The sequence below is a fragment of the Canis lupus genome, chromosome 9, assembly GCF_048164855.1.
Source record: "Canis lupus baileyi chromosome 9, mCanLup2.hap1, whole genome shotgun sequence".
Classification (NCBI taxonomy): domain Eukaryota; kingdom Metazoa; phylum Chordata; class Mammalia; order Carnivora; family Canidae; genus Canis; species Canis lupus.
This window is the reverse complement of record NC_132846.1, coordinates 7,231,439-7,255,759: the sequence shown is the minus strand read 5'-3', so window position 1 is coordinate 7,255,759 and position 24,321 is coordinate 7,231,439. Positions and strand designations below refer to the sequence as shown.

General features: G+C 36.9%; 1 long non-coding RNA gene and 1 pseudogene across 1 annotated transcript in view; one reads left to right on the top strand and one right to left on the bottom strand.

Annotated features, from left to right (window-relative positions):
- The window catches only part of LOC140639742 (uncharacterized), a 51,794-nt gene extending 31,309 nt beyond the window's left edge, over positions 1-20,485 (bottom strand). Inside the window, exon 1 of the long non-coding RNA XR_012036354.1 lies at positions 20,362-20,485. This is a non-coding gene — a long non-coding RNA (uncharacterized lncRNA). The remainder of the gene's footprint in view (positions 1-20,361) is intronic.
- Positions 15,865-17,426, top strand: LOC140639349 (methylsterol monooxygenase 1 pseudogene; annotated as a pseudogene).
- Positions 20,486-24,321: the final 3,836 nt, after the last annotated feature.

Below are 24,321 nucleotides of genomic sequence, written 5' to 3'. Positions count from 1 at the left end.
ATACAGTTTTTTCAGACTGATTTCTTTTACTTAGCAAGTTTTCTCCATGTCTTTCAAGAGCTTGATAGCTTTTTTAAAATTCCTGAATAATACTTTTCATATGGGTATATGAGTTTATCCATTTCCTTTTGAAGGACATCTTGGTTATCTCCAATTTTTGGCAATTATGAATAAAGCTGCTGTAAACATTTGAGTACAGGTTTCATTTAGACATAAAGTTTTCAGTTCATCTGAGTGAATACTAAGGAGTGTAATTACAGGATTATATGATAAATCTATGTTTGAGTTTGTAAAAAACTGCCAAACTGTCTTCCAAAGTGGCTGTTACTACTTTTGCATTCCTACCAGCAAAGATGACTAAGAGTCCCTGTTGTACCACATCTTTGTCAGTGTTTGGTGTCAGTACTTTGGATTTTGAACATTCTAATAGATGTAGTAGTATCTTGTTTTAATTTTTAATCACCTGAGTATATATGATGTCAAACACCTTTTCATATGCTTATTTGTCATCTATATATTTTCTTTGGTGGGGTTCTATTTAGATCTTTGGTTCACTTTCCAATTAGGTTTCTTGTTTTCTTATTGTTGAATTTTTAAGGGTTCTTTGTATATTTTGAACATAAGTTCTTCATCAGTTATTTATATATTTGGGAAATATTTTGTTTCAGACAGTGTCTTGTCTTTTCATTCTCTTGAGATTGTCTTTCACAGAGTAGAATTTTAAATTTTAATGAAGTCCAACTTATCAATTTTATCTTTCATGAATTATAATTTTTGTGTTATATGTAAAAAGCCATCACCAACTCAAATAATTTGGATTTTCTATTTTATCTTCTAGAAATTTTATATTTGACATTTAGGTTTTTGATCCACCTTGAGCTAATTTTTGTGAAGGGACTATAATAGTTCTGGATCCATCTGTTGAAAAGACTATCCTTTTTCTATTGAATTGCCTTTGCTCCTTGTCGAAGATCAAACACTATATAGGTCTATTTCTGGACTTTCTGTTCTATTCCTTTGATAAATTTGTCAACTCTTTTGCTAAGAACACACTATCTTGATCACTGTAGCTTCCTAGTACCTCTTAAAGTCAGATATTGTCAGTCTCCTGACTTTACTCTTCTTTAGCATTGTTTTGATTATCCTGGGTTTTTGTCTTTCATGTAAACTTTTGAGTCAATGTTGATATCCATAAAATAATCTGCTGAGATTTTGCTTGGGATGGCACTGAGTCTATAGATCAATTTTGGAAAATGTTTGTTTTAATATTGTCATCCTATTCATGAACAGGGGCTATCTCCTTATTTAGACCTTTGATTTCTTTAATCAAAATTTTATAGTTTCCCCTTAGATATTTTGTTAGATTTATGCCTAAATATTTATTTTTGTATTTGGTCCTAATTAAATGGTATTTTGTTTTAAATTTCATAATATATTTTTCATTGTTAGTACTATAGGAAAGGAACTGACTTCTCTATATTGACTTTATATCCCATAACCTTGCTATAATTGCCTATTAGTTCCTGCTTTTTAATATTCTTTTACTTTTTCTACATAGACAATCATATCTCCAAATAAGATAGTTTTATTTCTTTCTTCCTAATATATATACCTTTTATGTCATTTTCTTGTCTTATTTTAATTTCTAGGACTTCTAGTATGATGGTAAATGGCAGTGGTGAGAGAGAAGACATCCTTATCTTGTTCCTCATCTTTGGGAGAAAGCATCTCTTTTCTCACCATTAAGTATAAAGTTAGTTTTAGACATTTTGTAGATGTCATTTACCAAGTTGAGAAAATTCTCCTTTATTCCTAATGTTCCTAATTTTCTGACAATTTTTATCATGAATGGGTGTTGAGTTTTGTCAAATCCTTTTGCTGCATCTTTTGATATGATGATATGATTTTTCTTCTTTTTTTTTTTTTTTTTTTTTTTTTTGATTTTTCTTCTTTAACCTGTGGATGTGGTAGATTATATTAATAAGATGTCGAACCAGCCTTACATACCTCAAATGAATCCCAATTGGTGTATAATTCTTTTTATACATTGTGTATAATTCTTTTTACACATTGTTAAATTGATTTGTTACTATTTTGCTGAGGAATTTTACATCTATGTTCAGGAGACATATTAGTCTATAATTTTCCTTCTTAGAAATGCCTTTTCTGATTTTTTTAAATTAGGGTAATACTGACCTCATAGAATGACTTAGAAGGTATTCCCTCTGCTTTCATTTCCTGGAAGAGATTTTAGAGACTTTGTCTCCATCTTTTTTCATTTTCCTGCTGGGCATACTTTTCCCTGAGCACAAAAGCACTAATGAGGGGAAGAAGACTTGTAGGCAGAGGTGATCCTCAGATGGGAAGATTAGCTTTACTACATAGTTTCTATGTTAGTGTCATTATAGCCTATTGATAGCATTACTAGTAATGGCTCAACAGGCAACATGCTTAATCTAAAAAGTCTAACTAGTTTATGAATAGAGACAGAGAAAGGTCTTGATTTACAGCAGCTATATTGGATCTATAAACCAAAGAAACAATGTTCATGTACATAGTGGGTAATGAAATACTGATTACACATTGACTTGGTAAGCTCTGCTTGCTCTGATATACCACCATCAACGAACTGTCTTAAAACATAAAGAGATGTTGTGTTCAATGATGCTTGAAAACAAAGTAAAAATATATATTCTTAAGTGTATTTGAACGACATTTGGAAATCAGCTACATGTTAGAATAAGATAAAACAACCACTCTATTTTATTTCATTTCCAGGTCTGAAATAAGAGGATCATAACCTTATAGAATTTATGAGAATAAAATAAAAATTTATTAATATTTTTTCAGCATCTACAGTTTTAAGTATTTAAGTGTATACAAAATGAGTCAAACAGAGCTTTTGCCTTTGACTAGAATGTACTTTAGAAAATGATAGTACAGTTACAAATATCATTCTAAAACAAAAGCCAGTGGGCAGCCCGGGTGGCTCAGCGGTTTAGCACCACCTTGGGCCCAGGATGTGGTCCTGGAGACCGGAGATCGAGTCCCATGTCGGGCTTCCTATGTGGAGCCGGCTTCTCCCTCTGCCTTGCTCTGTGTCTCTCACAAATAAATAAATCTTTAAAACAAAAGCCAATGAGAAAAGTCACTTAACAGTGGTACCAACACAGAGCTGTAGGGCATGGCTCAGCAAACTTATACTTTAAAAGGCCAGATAGTAAACATTTTAGTCTTTGAAGGCTGTATATATAGTCTTTGCTGTACCTACTCAACTCACTTTTATAGCACAAAAGCAGCCATAGACATTACATGAAAAAAATGAGCATGGCTGTGTCCCAGTAAATATTTATAAAAAAAAGGTGGCTGGCCAAATTTGAGTCGTGGCTATAATTTGACAGCCCCTACCCTAGAGTCTCAAAGGAAAGAGAAAGAATATTGTGAAAAATAGTTTTCAAATTATAAAGCTCTGTACAAATGTAAAGTTATTATTAATTAAGTTTATTGAAGACTGATACAGTGTCTAACTTGATGTTAATGAACAACCAATAGTCCCTGGCTGATGAGCCAATTTGTTGCCAGCTGAATCAAGGGAGTTTGACTATAATAATTAAGGGTAATAAACCACACTCATCCTTTTCTTAGAGGAAAGGGAAGAAGAAATACATCCTTCATATTTCTTTTATCCTTTTTGAAGAGATTTACCTTCCCAAGAGTTTAGCAAATTTTAAATACATCTTTGTCACTTTTCCCTGATGAACTTGGGGATTTAATCTAATTCCCGACTTAATATGAGAACCTGTTATCCCCTTCCCCACCTCTGTTAATTGCACTTGAATTCTAACCCTTCCTGGTGCTAAGTTGGGAGTCAGGAGTTCCAAAAGCTCAGCCAAGGGCACCTCAATTTGGTAAGTCTCCCGATAATTGTAAGTCTTTTTTTCTCTTCCTCTTTCTCACTCAGTGACTTAAGCTCATTCAAGTCTGCCTCTCCTCAAAATGAAATTTCCATTTTTTAGAGTTCAGCAAGGAGGTCTTTTGTCTCTCAGATTTGGAGCCAAGTAGATGACGTTTAGCTGCTCAGTGGAACATTTTATTTTATCATCATGAGACCAAACACCTGAAGGTTTTTGAACTTGAGGGGTTTGCCCACCAGAGAGGAGTCTATGGCAACCCAATCCCTATCATTATATTCTCAAATCTGGCTCCTTGAAGTCAACACAAATCTGTCTTAACAGCTTACACATTTTGACAATTATTTTCTGTAACACACACAGAGTAGAGCAGACACACAAAATGTTAGCAACTTATTTACCCTATCATGGAAATCGTTGGCACCAAGTGGTTTCAATCGTTACCACCAAGTGGTAACTGGAGTTACGCACGTTTTTCACTCATAATCAGTTAACATGATTTAATTGTTTCTATCCCTTTAGGTGCAGCTCATTTGAAAGTATGATTACTACCGTTTTAAAATGACAAAGCTTAGCAGGGAATTTATATGTGAATGGTAGCAAAAACTTTCATTGCTATATTAATTACCCCTATGCAGAACTTCAGGATTCAACAAATCTTTTTGTCTGCCTCTTAGAAGCAACATATTACTAAGAATACATGTTTCACCTCTTTATAAGAAGGTCCATCCGTATGCATCTCATATTTATTGGCATTCACTTTACATCATCTTCCAAGGTTTATTTTTAAACATTAAAATGTATCTTAACTAACTTGGAATAAAAATCAGTAACCCATTTTCCAATTATTTGCTTGGTGATTTTTCACCAATATTTTTCATTATTTTAAGAGCTTTATTTCTGCCAGACAGCTAGGTGAAGTTCTGTAATCCATACCTCATACTTGACATTCCAATTCTGCAGAGTAAATTTAATGCCTACACTCATATCAGTAACTGATTATAATCTCTTAGTGGGTAGGAAGCAGAGCTGTTTAATTTTCTATATGCAGCTCTCAGATAGCAACAAGTTCAGAGATTCACCAAACACATATATTTGCAGAATGATAAATAGTTTTTGCAGCAAAATACCCAGTAAAGTGAAAAATTATCAATTTTATCCCATCTTAAACTCAGAGAGAGAAGAAACTAATAGAAGATGCATGTGTAGTTGCCTTGGTCCTGAGGCAAAGAGAGCCTCCATGTCTGCGCAGATGATAAAAAATAATCAGGTGGGCATCACCTTGGTATATGCACCATTATGATAATAAAATTTGAAGTCCTGTTCACAAGAAACATTTTCTGCTCTAGCATAGGAATATTGAATTTCATAACTTGGAAAGTAGGCTCAAACAGGCTATTAGAAGTTTTTCAAGTCTTAGCTAATGAGCCACATTTTATTTAAAGTAGGTTTTTAAATTTTTTTTTATTTTTTTTAAATTTTTATTTATTTATGATGGTCACACAGAGAGAGAGAGAGAGAGAGAGGCAGAGACATAAGCAGAGGGAGAAGCAGGCTCCATGCACCGGGAGCCCGACGTGGGATTCGATCCTGCGTCTCCAGGATAGTGCCCTGGGCCAAAGGCAGGCGGTAAACTGCTGCGCCACCCAGGGATCTAGCTGCACCACCCAGGGATCCCTAATGAGCCACATTTAAGTAAAGGATACTCTTGTCCTCACTTGTAAAAACTAGAATATGCTCTGAATTACTAAACCGTTAACTGTGGGCATGTTAGCCAGTTCCCTATGGCAGAAACATTCTAAATGGATATAATGAAAAACACCTGAAGTATTAAAACTGGCAAGAGGGACCGTGGACTGTGAGGGGACAAATGGTCAGAGGACTTTGTTTTTATAATTTAAATGACAAAGGAAGATTCTGGTTTTCCCTTGTTATTTGAATTCCCCCCCCCATTCGTCTCTGCTTCTCTTTCTTTCTCTTATGTTGATGCTTGTCTCCTTTCTCCCTCTCTCTTTTTTCTTTCTTTTTAAAGATTTATTTAGTTGAGAGAGAGAGAGAGCAAGCATGGGGTAGGGTGGGGGAAGGAGCAGAGGTAGAGAAAAACTCAGGGAGATTCCACCCTGAGCACGGAGCCCAGTGCAGACTCATCCCACTCATCCTAGGACCCATGAGATCATGATCTGACCCGAAACCAAGAGTTGGAAGCTCAACTGACTGTGCCACCCAGGTGCCCCTGTCTTTTTCTTTATATAAGAATTTTTTTAAATTACATATTTTAATTAAACATCTCTAAATAAGAAAATGATGTAAGGAATAGAATTTTGTTATAAAATTATCAAATTTGGAGGAGGGGAAGTAGACCAGAGAAGCATCTTTTAATAATTTCTTATTTTTGATGGCAGAGTGATTTTTAGATATGTCATTTGAATCTGAAAAATTTTATCTTGGAGCTAGAAATTCGTTCTACTTTGTGAGAATTGGTTAGTTATTAATAAATTATCAACTTTTTACTGTTTTCATAAATATTTATTAAACTTGTTACTAATAGGGATAGTGGGCTTAATTAGACTCAGGTACTATGCTCAGGGAGCCTATGAATATTATGCATGAGTTCTAGTTGCTCCATATCCTTGCCAATACTGGTATGATCAGGTCTTTTAACTTTATATATACTCATAGATGTGTAGAAATATCTCATTATGGTTTTTAATTTGGATTTCCCTAACGAGTAATGATGATGAATATTTTCCATGTACTTATTTGCAATTAATTTACTTTCTTTGGTCTGTTCATATTATTTGCCTATTTTTTTTTAATTGAGTTGTTTGTTTCTTATACTAAGCTTTGGAAGTGCTTTACATATTACCTATATGTCCTTTATCAGAAGTGTGGTTTTCAAATATATTTCTGCAATCTAAAACTTGCCTTTTCACTCTCTTAATGTCTCTTGAAAGCAGAAGTCATTAATTTTGAGAAAGTTCATTTTCTAATTTTTTTGTGTGGATTATGCTTTTGTGTTATATTTAAGAAATCATTTCCTAACCCAAAGTCACAAAGATTTTCTCCTATATTTTATTCTAGAAATTTTATAATTTTAGGTCTTTTATGTATGTGTGCAATCCCTTCTTTAAGAAATTTATTTATTTATTTATTTATTTATTTATTTATTTACTTACTTACTTACTTACTTACTTATTTTAGAGAAAGCATGTGTGTGAGCACATGAGGGAGGGGCAGAGAAGAGAGGGAGAAAGAGAATCTCAAGCTGAACGTGAAGCTGGACTCGAGGCTCCATCTCATGACCCTGAGATCATAACCCCAGCTAAAATCAAGATTCCAATGCTTAACTGACTGTGCCATCCAGGCGCCCACATAATGTCTTTTGGATTAATTTTTGTATATGAAGCAAAATGGTAATCCAAGTTCAGTTTTGTATTTGGATACCCAGTTATTTTAACACCATTTGATGAAAAGACTATCCTTTTTTCACTGAAATGCTTTTGCAGCTTTTTCAAAAGTCAGTTGACAATATATGTGGATCTGCCCTCAGAATTTTTTTAAAATATATATTTTTTAAATTTTTAAAATTTATTTATGATAGTCACAGAGAGAGAGAGAGAGAGGCAGAGACACAGGCAGAGGGAGAAGCAGGCTCCATGCACTGGGAGCCCGATGTGGGATTCGATCCCTGGTCCCCAGGATCGCGCCCTGGGCCAAAGGCAGGCGCTAAACTGCTGCACCACCCAGGGATCCCCCCTCAGATTTTTTATTCAGTTTCCTTCATCTATTTGCATTGATGTCAATACCATACTGTCCTGATACAGTAACATTATAACAATTTATGGAGTCAAGTAGTGTAACTTCTCCCACTTTGTTTTTCTTTCTCAAAACTGTTTTGGCTATTTTGGTTCCTTTGCCTTTCTGTATGAATTTCAGAAAAGCTTGTCTGTACCTAAGAAAAACGCTGCTGTAATTTTATTGTGATAGGGTTGAGTCTGTAGGTCAAGTAGGAGAGAATTAACATATTGACAATATTGAGTTTTCTAATGAATGAACATGGTATATTCTCCATTTATTTAGATCTACTTTAATTTTTCTCAGCAAGGTTTTGTCATTTTCAGCACATACGAGTTCTATAGGTATCTCACTACATTTTTACCTAAATATTTAATACCTTAAAAGTATTGTAAATGGCATTTTAAAATTGTCATTTCCACTTTCTCATTTATTTTTGTTTGTATGATCTTATATTGTAAAGTCTTGTTAAACTGTCTTACTAGTTCCAGTGGCTCTTTTGTAAATTCAACTGGATTTCCTGTGCAGATGGTCATAACACCTGAGGAAAAATATAGTTTACTTGTTTCTCTCCAACAAGTAAACTAGTAACATGTAAACAAGTAAACTAGTTTCTCTCCAATCTTGATTTCTATTTATTTGACTTACCTTATTACACTGACTAGAACATCCAGTAAAATGTTTAATAGAAATGATGAGAGCAGACATCCTTGCCTTATTCCTGATCTCGGAATGAAAGCATTCAGTTTTTCACCTTTAAGTATATTAGCTCTAGGTTTTTGATAGATACATTTTATCATATTGAACAGGTTCTCTTGTCCTAGTTTTGCTGGGAGTTTTTATTAGGAACAGATTTGAAATGTTATCAAAAGCTTATTTTGCATCTATTGAGATGATCATATGGTTTTATTATTTTAGTCTGTTAATACCGTGAATTGTATTGATTGATTTTCTAATATGAAATAAGCCTTTCATTTCTTGGCTAAATCACGATTGGTTATGGTGTATTATATTTTTGTACATTATTGTATTGGTTTGCTAAATTAAAAAAATAACTTTTACATATGTGTTTATGAGGGAAATTTTCTTGTCTTAAAATATTTTTGTATATTTGATATCAGAATAATGCCAGTCTCATGGAATAAGTGGAGAAGTATCCCTTCCTCTTTGATTTTCTGGGTGAGTTTGTGTAAAATTATAGAAAAATTAATGAAGTCAAAGTTGATTTTTTGATGACAAACCTTTAGCTGGATAGACTAAGAAAATAAGATTCAAGTCAATAAAATCAGGGATAAAAGAAGAGACATCATGACCAACTTTTCAGAAATACAAATAATTTTAAGTGAATACTAAAACAAGTGTATGCCAACAAATTAGAAAACCTGGATGAAATAGACAAAATCCGGGAAAAACATAAATTGCTGAAACTGGCTCAAAATAAATAGAAAATCTGAATAGACCAATTGAATTAGTCATTTAAAAACTTCCCAAAAGAAAAGCCCAGGCCCAAATGGCTTTTTTAGTTAATTCTACCAAACATTTGAAGAATTCAGTCATTCAAAAGAAAGGGGGGGGGGGGAGGAGCAAGATGGCGGAAGAGGAGGGTCCCCAAATCACCTGTCTCCACCAAATGACCTAGAAAACCTTCAAATTATCCTGAAAATCTATCAATTCGGCCTGAGATTTAAAGAGAGACCAGCTGGAATGCTACAGTGAGAAGAGTTCGCGCTTCTATCAAGGTAGGAAGACGGGGAAAAAGAAATAAAGGAACAAAGGCCTCCAAGGGGGAGGGGCCCCGCGAGGAGCCGGGCTGAGGCCGGGGCGAGTGTCCCCAGGACAGGAGAGCCCCGTCCCGGAGACGCAGGAGCTGCACCGACCTTCCCGGGCGGAAAGGGGCTCGCGGGGAGTTGGAGCAGGACCCAGGAGGGCGGGGATGCCCTCGGGCTCCCGGGGACACTAACAGACACCTGCGCCCCGGGAGAGTGCGCCGAGCTCCCTAAGGGCTGCAGCGCGCACGGCGGGACCCGGAGCAGCTCGGGGGGGCTCGGTGGGGCTCGGGGGCGGCTCCACGGAGGGGGCTGCGGGGCGGGAGCAGCTCGGGGGGGGGCTCAGGCGGAGGAAGTGCTCCGTGCAGAGGGGGCTGCGGGGCGGGAGCAGCTGGGGGGGCTCGGGGGCGGCTCCGCGGAGGGGGCTGCGGGGCGGGAGCGCGAATCCACCAGCGCAGGCGTCGGAGCACTGGGCGCGGGGACACAGCCCAGGATCCGGCCTCCCCCGGGACAGGCAGAGGCCAGGAGGGCCCAGGACAGCGAGGACGCTCCTGCCCCAGCTGAGCAGATCAGCGGCCCCGCCCGGAGCCTCCAGGCCCTGCAGACGGAGTTCCTGCCGGAGCTGAATCCAGGTTTCCAGAGCTGCCCCGCCACTGGGGCTGTTCCTCCTGCGGCCTCACGGGGTAAACAACCCCCCCGGAGCCCTGCACCAGGCAGGGGCACAGCAGCTCCCCCAAGTGCTAACACCTGAGAATCAGCACAACAGGCCCCTCCCCCAGAACACCAGCTAGACGGACTGACAACTTCCAGGAGAAGCCAAGGGACTTAAAGTACACAGAATCAGAAGATACTCCCCCGTGGTTCTTTTTTTTGTTTTTTTGTTTTGTTTTGTTTTGTTTTGTTTTGCCTTTTGATTTGTTTCCTTCCCCCACCCCCCCTTTTTTTTTCTCCTTTCTTTTTCTTTCTCTTTTTCTTTTTTTTTTTTTTTTGTTTTTTTTCTTCCCTTTTTTTTTCTCTTTCTCTTTTCTTTCCTTCTTTCTCTCCTCTCTTTTTCTCTTTTTCCCAATACAACTTGCTTTTGGCCACTCTGCACTGAGCAAAATGACTAGAAGGAAAACCTCACCTCAAAAGAAAGAATCAGAAACAGTCCTCTCTCCCACAGAGTTACAAAATCTGGATTACAAGTCAATGTCAGAAAGCCAATTCAGAAGCACTATTATACAGCTACCTGTGGCTCTAGAAAAAAGCATAAAGGACTCAAGAGACTTCATGACTGCAGAATTTAGAGCTAATCAGGCAGAAATTAAAAATCAATTGAATGAGATGCAATCCAAACTAGAAGTCCTAACGACGAGGGTTAACGAGGTGGAAGAATGAGTGAGTGACATAGAAGACAAGTTGATGGCAAAGAGGGAAACTGAGTAAAAAAGAGACAAACAATTAAAAGACCATGAGGCTAGATTAAGGGAAATAAACGACAGCCTGAGAAAGAAAAACCTACGTTTAATTGAGGTTCCCGAGGGCGCCGAAAGGGACAGAGGGCCAGAATATGTATTTGAACAAATTCTACCTGAAAACTTTCCTAATCTGGGAAGGGAAACAGGCATTCAGATCCAGGAAATAGAGAGATCCCCCCCTAAAATCAATAAAAACCGTTCAACACCTCGACATTTAATAGTGAAGCTTGCAAATTCCAAAGATAAAGAGAAGATCCTTAAAGCAGCAAGAGACAAGAAATCCCTGACTTTTATGGGGAGGAGTATTAGGGTAACAGCAGACCTCTCCACAGAGACCTGGCAGGCCAGAAAGGGCTGGCAGGATATATTCAGGGTCCTAAATGAGAAGAACATGCAACCAAGAATCCTTTATCCAGCAAGGCTCTCATTCAAAATGGAAGGAGAGAGAAAGAGCTTCCAAGACAGGCAGCAACTGAAAGAATATGTGACCTCCAAACCAGCTCTGCAAGAAATTTTAAGGGGGCCTCTTAAAATTCCCCTTTAAGAAGAAGTTCAGTGGAACAGTCCACAAAAACAAGGACTGAATAGATATCATGATGACACTAAACTCATATCTCTCAATAGTAACTCTGAATGTGAACGGGCTTAATGACCCCATCAAAAGGCGCAGGGTTTCAGACTGGATAAAAAAGCAGGACCCATCTATTTGCTGTCTACAAGAGACTCATTTTAGACAGAAGGACACCTACAGCCTGAAAATAAAAGGTTGGAGAACCATTTACCATTCGAATGGTCCTCAAAAGAAAGCAGGGGTAGCCATCCTTATATCAGATAAACTAAAATTTACCCCAAAGACTGTAGTGAGAGATGAAGAGGGACACTATATCATACTTAAAGGATCTATTCAACAAGAGGACTTAACAATCCTCAATATATATGCCCCGAATGTGGGAGCTGCCAAATATATAAATCAATTATTAACCAAAGTGAAGAAATACTTAGATAATAATACACTTATACTTGGTGACTTCAATCTAGCTCTTTCTATACTCGATAGGTCTTCTAAGCACAACATCTCCAAAGAAACGAGAGCTTTAAATGATACACTGGACCAGATGGATTTCACAGATATCTACAGAACTTTACATCCAAACTCAACTGAATACACATTCTTCTCAAGTGCACATGGAACTTTCTCCAGAATAGACCACATATTGGGTCACAAATCGGGTCTGAACTGATACCAAAAGATTGTCCCCTGCATATTCTCAGACCATAATGCCTTGAAATTAGAACTAAATCACAACAAGAAGTTTGGAAAGACCTCAAACACGTGGAGGTTAAGGACCATCCTGCTAAAAGATAAAAGGGTCAACCAGGAAATTAAGGAAGAATTAAAAAGATTCATGGAAACTAATGAGAATGAAGATACAACCGTTCAAAATCTTTGGGATGCAGCAAAAGCAGTCCTAAGGGGGAAATACATCGCAATACAAGCATCCATTCAAAAACAGGAAAGAACTCAAATACAAAAGCTAACCTTACACATAAAGGAGCTAGAGGAAAAACAGCAAATAGATCCTACACCCAAGAGAAGAAGGGAGTTAATAAAGATTCGAGCAGAACTCAACGAAATCGAGACCAGAAGAACTGTGGAACAGATCAACAGAACCAGGAGTTGGTTCTTTGAAAGAATTAATAAGATAGATAAACCATTAGCCAGCCTTATTAAAAAGAAGAGAGAGAAGACTCAAATTAATAAAATCATGAATGAGAAAGGAGAGATCACTACCAACACCAAGGAAATACAAACGATTTTAAAAACATATTATGAACAGCTATACGCCAATAAATTAGGCAATCTAGAAGAAATAGATGCATTCCTGGAAAGCCACAAACTACCAAAACTGGAACAGGAAGAAATAGAAAACCTGAACAGGCCAATAACCAGGGAGGAAATTGAAGCAGTCATCAAAAACCTCCCAAGACACAAGAGTCCAGGGCCAGATGGCTTCCCAGGGGAATTCTATCAAACGTTTAAAGAAGAAACCATACCTATTCTCCTAAAGCTGTTTGGAAAGATAGAAAGAGATGGAGTACTTCCAAATTCGTTCTATGAAGCCAGCATCACCTTAATTCCAAAACCAGACAAAGACCCCACCAAAAAGGAGAATTACAGACCAATATCCCTGATGAACATGGATGCAAAAATTCTCAACAAGATACTGGCCAATAGGATCCAACAGTACATTAAGAAAATTATTCACCATGACCAAGTAGGATTTATCCCTGGGACACAAGGCTGGTTCAACACCCGTAAAACAATCAATGTGATTCATCATATCAGCAAGAGAAAAACCAAGAACCATATGATCCTCTCATTAGATGCAGAGAAAGCATTTGACAAAATACAGCATCCATTCCTGATCAAAACTCTTCAGAGTGTAGGGATAGAGGGAACATTCCTCGACATCTTAAAAGCCATCTATGAAAAGCCCACAGCAAATATCATTCTCAATGGGGAAGCACTGGGAGCCTTTCCCCTAAGATCAGGAACAAGACAGGGATGTCCACTCTCACCACTGCTGTTCAACATAGTACTGGAAGTCCTAGCCTCAGCAATCAGACAACAAAAAGACATTAAAGGCATTCAAATTGGCAAAAAAGAAGTCAAACTCTCCCTCTTCGCCGATGACATGATACTCTACATAGAAAACCCAAAAGTCTCCACCCCAAGATTGCTAGAACTCATACAGCAATTCGGTAGCGTGGCAGGATACAAAATCAATGCCCAGAAGTCAGTGGCATTTCTATACACTAACAATGAGACTGAAGAAAGAGAAATTAAGGAGTCAATCCCATTTACAATTGCACCCAAAAGCATAAGATACCTAGGAATAAACCTAACCAAAGAGGTAAAGGATCTATACCCTCAAAACTATAGAACACTTCTGAAAGAAATTGAGGAAGACACAAAGAGATGGAAAAATATTCCATGCTCATGGATTGGCAGAATTAATATCGTGAAAATGTCAATGTTACCCAGGGCAATATACACGTTTAATGCAATCCCTATCAAAATACCATGGACTTTCTTCAGAGAGTTAGAACAAATTATTTTAAGATTTGTGTGGAATCAGAAAAGACCCTGAATAGCCAGGGGAATTTTTAAAAAGAAAACCATATCTGGGGGCATCACAATGCCAGATTTCAGGTTGTACTACAAAGCTGTGGTCATCAAGACAGTGTGGTACTGGCACAAAAACAGACACATAGATCAGTGGAACAGAATAGAGAATCCAGAAGTGGACCCTGAACTTTATGGGCAACTAATATTCGATAAAGGAGGAAAGACTATCCATTGGAAGAAAGACAGTCCCTCAATAAATGGTGCTGGGAAAATTGGACATCCACATGCAGAAGAATGAAACTAGACCACTCTCTTTCACCGTACACAAAGATAAACTCAAAATGGATGAAAGATCTAAATGTGAGACAAGATTCCATCAAAATCCTAGAGAAGAACACAGGCAACACCCTTTTTGAACTCGGCCATAGTAACTTCTTGCAAGATACATCCACGAAGGCAAAAGAAACAAAAGCAAAAATGAACTATTGGGACTTCATTAAGATAAGAAGCTTTTGCACAGCACAGGATACAGTCAACAAAACTCAAAGACATACTGCAGAATGGGAGAAGATATTTGCAAATGACATATCAGATAAAGGGCTAGTTTCCAAGATCTATAAAGAACTTATTAAACTCAACACCAAAGAAACAAACAATCCAATCATGAAATGGGCAAAAGACATGAACAGAAATCTCACAGAGGAAGACATAGACATGGCCAACATGCATATGAGAAAATGCTCCGCATCACTTGCCATCAGGGAAATACAAATCAAAACCACAATGAGATACCACCTTACACCAGTGAGAATGGGGAAAATTAACAAGGCAGGAAACAACAAATGTTGGAGAGGATGCGTAGAAAAGGGAACCCTCATACACTGTTGGTGGGAATGTGAACTGGTGCAGCCACTCTGGAAAACTGTGTGGAGGTTCCTCAAACAGTTAAAAATATACCTGCCCTACAACCCAGCAATTGCACTGTTGGGGATTTACCCCAAAGATACAAATGCAATGAAACGCCGGGACACCTGCACCCCGATGTTTATAGCAGCAATGGCCACAATAGCCAAACTGTGGAAGGAGCCTCGGTGTCCATGGAAAGATGAATGGATAAAGAAGATGTGGTTTATGTATACAATGGAATATTACTCAGCTACTAGAAATGACAAATACCCACCATTTGCTTCAACGTGGATGGAACTGGAGGGTATTATGCTGAGTGAAGTAAGTCAGTCGGAGAAGGACAAACATTGTATGTTCTCATTCATTTGGGGAATATAAATAATAGTGAAAGGGAATATAAGGGAAGAGAGAAGAAATGTGTGGGAAATATCAGAAAGGGAGACAGAAAGTAAAGACTGCTAACTCTGGGAAACGAACTAGGGGTGGTAGAAGGGGAGGAGGGCGGGCGGTGGGAGTGAATGGGTGACGGGCACTGGGGGTTATTCTGTGTTAGTAAATTGAAAACCAATAAAAAATAAATAAAAAAAAAAACAAAACAAAAGAAGGGGGGGGTGGTGGGGGCGGGGGGAGGAGGCAGCCCTGGTGGCTCAGCGGTTTAGCGCCACCTACAGCTCAGGGTGTGATCCTGGAGACCCGGGATCGAGTCCCACATCGGGCTCCCTGCATGGAGCCTGCTTCTCCCTCTGCCTGTGTCTCTGCCTCTCTCTCTGTCTCTCATGAATAAATAAATAAAATCTTAAAAAAAAAAAAAAAAAAAAAAAAGACCCGGCGCTGAGAGGTACCAGGCGGCAGCCGGCGCCAGAGGCTCGCATTCCCGCTCCTCGGCCAGAATTCTAAGGCTTTCTGCAGAGATTTGAAAAATGACAACAACAGCATCTTTAGTTCAGCATCCTTGGCTGTGGAGTATGTAGATTCACTTTTACCTGAAAACCCTCTACAAGAACCATTTTAAAATGCTTGGAACTATATGTTGAATAATTATACAAAGTTCCAGATTGCAACATGGGGATCCTTGATAGTTCACGAAGTTCTTTATTTCTTGTTCTTTTTACCTGGATCTTTGTTTCAATTTATACCTTTCATGAAAAAGTACAAAATTCAAAAGGATAGACCAGAAACATGGGAAAACCAATGGAAATGTTTTAAAGTACTTCTCTTTAATCACTTTTGTATCCAGCTTCCTTTGATCTGTGGAACTTATTATTTTACAGAGTATTTTAATATACCTTATGATTGGGAAAGAATGCCAAGATGGTATATGCTTTTGGCAAGATGCTTTGGCTGTGCGGTGATTGAGGATACCTGGCACTATTTCCTGCATAGGCTCTTACATCACAAAAGAATATATAAATATATTCATAAAGTTCATCATGAGTTTCAGGCTCCATTTGGAATGGAAGCTGAATATGCACATCCTTTGGAAACTCTGATTCTTGGAAATGGATTTTTCATTGGAATCATGCTTTTATGTGATCATGTCATTCTCCTTTGGGCATGTGTGACTATTCATTTGATAGAAACTATTGATGTCCAGTCCATGGTGGCTATGATATTCCCCTGAACCCTTTAAATCTGATCCTTTTCTATGCTGGTTCTCGGCATCATGATTTCCACCACATGAACTTCATCGGAAACTAAACTACATTTACATGGTGGGATAGAATTTTCAGAACAGACTCTCAGTTTACTGCTTATAATGAAAAGATGAAGAAGATTGAGAAAAAGATGCAATAAATATCTCCTCTCAACCATCCTGAAAGCACACACCTTTCCTGAATTGAAGCGAATAGCTAACATTGCTTCTGTGGAGCAGAAATAAACATGTGTCTTGGCTGCTAAGTGATACAAAGAACATTAACAACCTTTAATTATCATCCTAGTGGGAACTTCTACTTTACATAAAATTCAGTATGTGTAGAAATAAGTAAATACATAATATGATTTTCATGAGGAGGTTGTAAAGGTCACGTTGCTAACTTTACAGAAAGGTTCTAAGTAATGGAAGAAGTATTAGTCTGTCTTTCCCCCAGTAACACCAGAGGCCTGAAGCTAAGATTGGTCTTTAAAATCTTGTAAATATATAGTGGCCATTTCAGTATCTCTTATCAGGGTGTCGGCCTTATATTGAACTTTAAACACTTTCTAGAATTTGCCTAAACATCCAAGTATCATGGGTCAAACCATATCAATTGACAGAGTGAGGCTGCCAAATCAGGAATAGCCCACCCCAAGAATTTCCACTCTGGTCCTGAGCTGACTGGTTTGGGGCGGTTTTCCTTCTTTGAGAAGCCCTTTCAGATGGCAGTGTACTACTAGTATCTATAAATTAAGGCATTTCCAAATTGTCGTAAATGGAATATTTTAGTCTAAAGGTTTTTGGGTTACTTGAATTTTAAAAAAAATGAGCTTTATTTCTGCTATCTACCCTTTCATTTTTGTATATCAACTTTTCATTATACTTAAAACTGTATCTTGAAACATTGTGAACTGACTTGCTGTATTTGCACTTTGAACTATTGAAATAAATGTGATTTTTTTTTTTTTTTGGTCTGATAACAAAAAAAGAAAGAGGAAGGAACATTACCCACATAGTTCTCTTAGTGCTATGCTGAGTTCTAAGTGCTACTACCTGAGATCCTTAATATAAAACCAGACCACAGTGTTTCAATGAAAGAAAATTGTAGTCCAACATTTCTTATAAGTATAGAAGCAAAAATTCTCAACAAAATGAATAAGTGGGATTTATCCCAGGAATATAAGATTGACTTAACATCTAGTAGCCCATCAATATAATATAGCATGTTACTGGAAGAAGACTGAAACATATAATCATTTTAATACATGTAGAATAAGAGACTTGACAACATCCAACACTGTTGCACAATTAAAAAATGTTCAACAAACTGTGAATAGAGGGAACTTCAACCAGATAAAGAGTTGGTATGAAAACCCCACAGCTAACAACACAATTAATGGTGAACAAATGAATGTTTTTTTTTCCCCAAGGATCAGGAAATGACAGCTATGTCTGATCTCACCACTTCTATTCAACTTTGTATGTCAATTGTATAGATATACTACATTTTATTTATCCGTTCATCTATGGATGGAAATTTGAGGTGTTTCTACCCTATGGCTATTATTTTCATTTGTCTAAGGTTTGGGGCAAAACTTTTTAAATTTCTCTTGGGTTTGTAGCTACCAGCGTAATTGTTGGGTCATATGGTAACTTTATGTTTAATACTTTGGGAATCTAACAAACTATTTTCCAAAGTGGTATACAACTTTTTATATCCCAACCAATAATGTATGAGGGTCCCCATTTCTCCATATTCTCACTTCATTCTAGTGAATGTGAGATGGAATCTCACAGTTTTGATTTGTATTTCCCTAATAGCTAATGATGTTGAGCATCTTTTTATGTACTTACTGGCCAAGTGTGTATTTTTTGGAGAAATTTCTCTATAGATTATCTATTTTTTTAATCAGAATACTTATCTATTTATAGAGTTGTAAGAGTCTTTTATATATTGCTGTATATTTTCACATATTCTAGATTCAAATCCCTTCTCAGGTACATGATTTGCAAATCTTTCCTCCCAATCTGTGAGTTCTTTCACTTTCTTAATAGCATTGTATGCAGCACAAAAGGTTTTAGCTCATATGAAGTCTAATTTATCTGTTTTTTTTTCTATTATCACTTTTGCTGTCATATCTAACAAACCATCACCTAACTTAACCTAATGAAGATTCATGTCTGTTTTATTAGGAATGTTGAGAAATGAATTAATAACAATTTGGGTCAAACTGTTATTTGTTGAAGAAGAGGGGATAGATGGTTTCTTTACAGTAACTAAGTAGAAAGTAATTATAAGACTCATAAGTAATTACCTTAAGAAGAAAAAAGAGGAGTCAAAGAAAGACCTAAGACTTTTTAGTCATGTAAAATTAAAACATAGAAATCTATATTAGAAAAAGTACCTCAGTAAGTTGGGCCAAATTTAATATTTAAAATTAGGAGTGGGGTGCCTGGGTGATGCAGTAGGTTAAGTGTCCAATTCCTGGTTTCAGCCCAGGTCATGATCTCAGGGTTGTGGGATCAAGCCCTTTGTCAGGCTCTGTGCTTAGCACACTGTCTGCTTCTGATTCTCTCTCCCTCTGCCCCTCCCACTCATGCTCTCTCTCTCTCAAATAAATAAATCTTTAAAAAAGTATTAAAATTAGGGATAACAATATTAAGGCTATATCATGAAAAGGAGATAATTTCTTTAATAATTTATCTTTTAAAAGTTTCTTAATCTAATTTATACAAAGAAACCATTTGCGCTGTTTTATTTATTAGCTGGTCATGTGATACATAAAGCTGTGCTAATACTATCCAAAATATTTAGATGGAGAAGAATATAATAAATTGATAGATACTAAATAAAACTGACTTGGCTAGTTATTTTTCCCCAAAGATTTCTTTATGGAATCAGCTGACCAAATTAACCAGTTGCTTTGCCATATGAATTAAACTAAAATCAATTAAAGGGTCTCGGGAATATAGGCATCAAATGAACTGATGTTATTATTCTTGTTTTAGTCTCCTTATGTCTTGAGAAAAGAAAAAAAGTTAACTTAGGAACACAAAAATTTTAATATGTTAATTTAACTCATTTTTCTATAATGCAAGAGGCATGTAGTATATATGATATATTATGGTGGAGAAGGAATGAAAATCAATTACAGTTGTAAATATTTAGAGTCATCCTGTTTGGGCGTAGTGAAAATTTTCACATACACACAAAATAATGCCATATCACATGATTAGGAAATCTGAAATAGAGATTTAAAAGGTAGAGGGAAAAAAATACATAAAGCTATTCTGAATTCCACAATGGAATAAATTGCCATGGCACAGTGCAAACTAATCAGAGCATATCCAATGCTGTAAGGTTACAACTATAAATAAACACACAGATCAACATATACTCAGATTTGATGACCTTCCTTCAAGATGATGCAGTGTGCTGAACTTTATACTCACGTGTTTCTTGAATGTCACTACCTTTTAGAGGCTCAGCCAATTTTCCTACTTCAGGATTTCTAAAAAGGTAAGCATTTGCTGTCCTCTCTTCTCTGCCTCTAAAAGTATACATGTATATACACATATACTTATGTATTATTAATAATTATGTGTATAGATAATCTCCCAATTTCATGATTTCTTTTTTTTTTTTTTTTAATTTCATGGTTTCTTAAATTCTTTTCCTAGTGACACATCAGGGAACAAAATGGAAAAAGGATGCAGTAAAAGAATGAAGTCATAATAAAAAGCCAAAGATCATTTCTACCTAAAGCAGGTTGAAAAATGTGACGTCCGGGCTCAGTCTGTCCTTCAGTATCTTTCTTTCTTTCTTTCTTTCTTTCTTTCTTTCTTTCTTTCTTTCTTTCTTTCTTTCTTTCTTTCTTTCTTTCTTTCTTTCTTTCTTTCTTTCTTTCTTTCTTTCTTTCTTTCTTCCTTCCTTCCTTCCTTCCTTCCTTCCTTCCTTCCTTCCTTCCTTCCTTCCTGGTGAGCATAAGGTTTTAAAATATTTTGAGTTGGTTGCCAACATTTGAAAAGCAGAATGTTTCACAATAAAAATCCACGTTCCTGGCATCTCATTAAAAATTATAAGATCTGGAAAGAGAAACCTAAATCCCTTAACGCACCTGTGGACCTGTGGGCTAGCCAGCTGTTGGCAGCAGGAGCACCCCCTTAGTAAGGCCTAAGCCCCTCCAGCTTATTGCTGGATCCATCTTGTCCACTTCACTCATTTGTATTCCCTGCCTGACCCCTGGGAACATTTGGGTTTGCATCCATGTTTTAGACCCAAATGAACTGTTTTCCTCTGTTTTACAGCCAGCAATTCTCTCAGCATTCAATTAAAATAAATTACAAGCCTAGAAGCAGTCTGCTTTTCAGAAATGAAAAGAAATTTTTAATATTGCTTTCACAGTTAATATGTAATCACTGAGTAAATTAGTACAATGCTTAGAGCTTCTTTAGGATCCTGTTCAGAAAGGAATGTAAAAAGTCATCCTTATTTTTATATGAATTGTTGAAACAGAGCCTCCATTTAACGTATTGGGCAAAATGAGAAAAGCAGTATGTGTTTTTGTTGTTCTGAACAGGATGACAGAACAAGTGAGAACAGGTGTGTAAAGAGCAGTAGGAAGTAATGAAAAACAAGATTGCTAGGATTACAAAGGCCAGTAGTATTTTTTGATGTCCTGGAGTAATAACTGAAAAACCTTTCTCATAGTCATTGTATCTACGGGCTTCAGTATTCATTTTCCCTTACGAATTACAAATTTTTAAGAAGTATTAAAAGACTTTCTCCTTTTCCATGGATACTTTGAAGCAGCTTGTACAGAGTGTGTGGCCTAATAGGGTGCAGTGATCCTGGTTGCAATGTAAAACCAAAACCAGAATCAAAACGTGCTTTCGAATGTAATATAGTTCTAAAGGAACTGCAAGTCAGAAATTTGAAAACTTCTCTGTTTATGGAATTTATCTTTCGTGTTGGAAGTTTCCCTTCTAGATCCCAGAAAAATCTTTGAAAGGTATCAAATTTAAAGACCCTAAGCTTTCCTCAGAGCCTTACAACATCAACTTTTTTCAAAGTTTTGATCTGAAATCAGGTAAACCTCTTGAGACAGAAATGTCATTGGAACAAAAAGGCAGGCAAAATGAAATGCAGGTAGCTGCTAATCGAGCATAAATGTAATTGAAGCTTGCTGACCTTTCCTTCTGAAGTTCCCTGGGATGCACAGCTATGGGCATAACCACATAGAGTGCTCTTATTATGTGAACACATAACATGGAATGGGGTTGCCATGGAAAAACATGCAAGTAAAACCCAGGCAAGGGTCATGAGATTTTTCCTCTTGACATTACAAACATGTATCTTTTCTTGTTTCATTCCTTTGTCATTTAGCTTCTAGGCTTCCAAAATTTCCTTCATTAAATCAATATCATGATAGTAACATGCTTTTGCATGAACTGAAACTTTAAAAGATAATGAATTGATAGAAAAACATACACATGACCAAGGCACAAACAAAATGAGTAACTTGTAACTATCCAAATAATGTCCACTTGGCCAAAATCCCAAATGATTGGTTTAATATCTACACATATCCACATCAACCAAAGAGAGTGTTTTTAAAGTTATCATTCAACCAAGCAGGTCAATTAAAGAAAGAACAGGTTTCTTTTTGGGAAAGATGATAAACCATAACAAAGGGAGACACAGAACTCACTCAACTCCTTTCATCTAAGAAAAAAGACCTTCAAAGTTTTGACCAGACTATGTCAGGAAATAGGAAGAAAGCACAAAACTCATATTAATTGGTGCCAGGAAGTTGCATTGTACTTCACAGCCACTAGAATTAATCACGGATGGAGATGAAAAATGGGATTGGTATAACAAGAGTGGAAATGGACAAATATCCAAATCTTTAAAAAGTGAAAATTTAAACTCAGGCACATAAATTCAGTAGTATCAATTGGGTAGTAAATAGGTTTCAGAGAAGTGTATGATCATTAGTAATAAAGACAGAATCTAAGATAAAATAAAAGAATCTCAAAGTTGATGTTGAGTGTGTGCTTAGAGACTTTCCTATGGGGAGCTGTATAAATTTGAAGCAGTACTATGTCTGGGAAAATTCTGAGGGAGAATGAGAGGACAAGAAATGAAGGCACTGGTATGACTGTGTGTAAGTGCGTTGAAGACAGCTGGTGCAGAGAGCAAGAGAGGATGTGGAGCACTGGGGCAGGCATTTGGGCTGTCGTAGAGTGGAGGCCTTGTCTCAAGATACCTGGGAAATGTTTTTTAATTAGAAGTAAGGCATTCAAAAAGTTATTTTCTACCTTTCGGAAGAATAGAAATGACAGGGGACACTGTTACCCCAAATTTCATTTTTACCAACTAGGAAAAATCAGTTAGTTTAATCAAAATGACAGATCCCTGGGGAGAATGTAGTTGCTCCAAAGTGCATAAGACTTACTCTGCGTCTAACACTTCTAGGGATTTTTTTTTTTTTTAATTATCATGAATGTAGTAGAAATCTTATTCTGCACGACCTCATTCCCTGTCAATATTAAATTCTTTTCAGAATATTTAATATTTAAGTATCCTAGGCACTTACAATAAACAAAGTTTAACACTTTAACCAAAACACATCCTTTGTTTTACAACTGTGCACAGATGTCAAGATGCCTAGAAGGGAAAATAACATATTCTTTTTTTTTTTACATTTTTTTAAATTTATTCATGAGAGACACAGAGAGAGAGACAGAGACACAGGCAGAGAGAGAAGCAGGCTCCATGCAGGGAGCCCGACGTGGGACTGGATCCCAGGTCTCCAGAATCAGGCCCCGGGCTGAAAGCGGCGCTAAACCACTGAGCCACCTGGGCTGCCCCTAACATATTCTTTAAAATTCTAAAGAAAATAATATTTTTTGTTGTGCTTTGTTTTGGAAGAAATAGTGTAAGTTCAATTGTACTGATACAGTAGTAGTAGTTGCTGTATAACTAATAAGCTCCAAAAAATCAGTGGCCTGCAAAATAGAAATTATTTCTCACTCATATAAATTTTGATATAGTGATTCAGGGTAGCGTACATTATTCAGGGAGTGGGAAGGAAGATCTGCTCCATGCAGTCATTCAGGGCCCCAGATGGATAGAGGCTCTATTATCTACATTGTGTGGTTTCTGAGATTGCGCTGAGCATTAAGAAAGAGGGCATGAAAGAATTTATGGTAATTTTGTATGGATTGGTCCTGGAAGTGGTATATATCCTTGTGCCAAATTCCAATGGCATAGTTGTATGGTTATGCTCCACTGACCACAGGTACAAAGGGAATTTGGACTTGTAAACACTGTTTGAGCAATTAGTTTCCAGTAACAGCTCTAAAATCATAGATGGGAGCATGAGTCTTTGATGGAAAACCAATTTTCTACATCATATGTACATGAAGTTATTTTGATATAGACCATTGAAAATATCTTAGTGTAAAGATAATGCTTTTCTTTGCTGACACATCACTATTTATTCTCTGAACAGTGGAGATCTGTTGGGAAACACTAAATGTTATTATTTTTGATGGAATAATTCTTAATGCTCTCAGGACCACTGTTACCGAACATTTAAAATATTATCTCATTGAATTGTAGAGTTTTAGAACTGGAGGAAAACTTGGACAATGTATAGTCCAATAGCATTTTCTAACAAAGAATTACATGTATATAATGCAGTTAGGTTATACA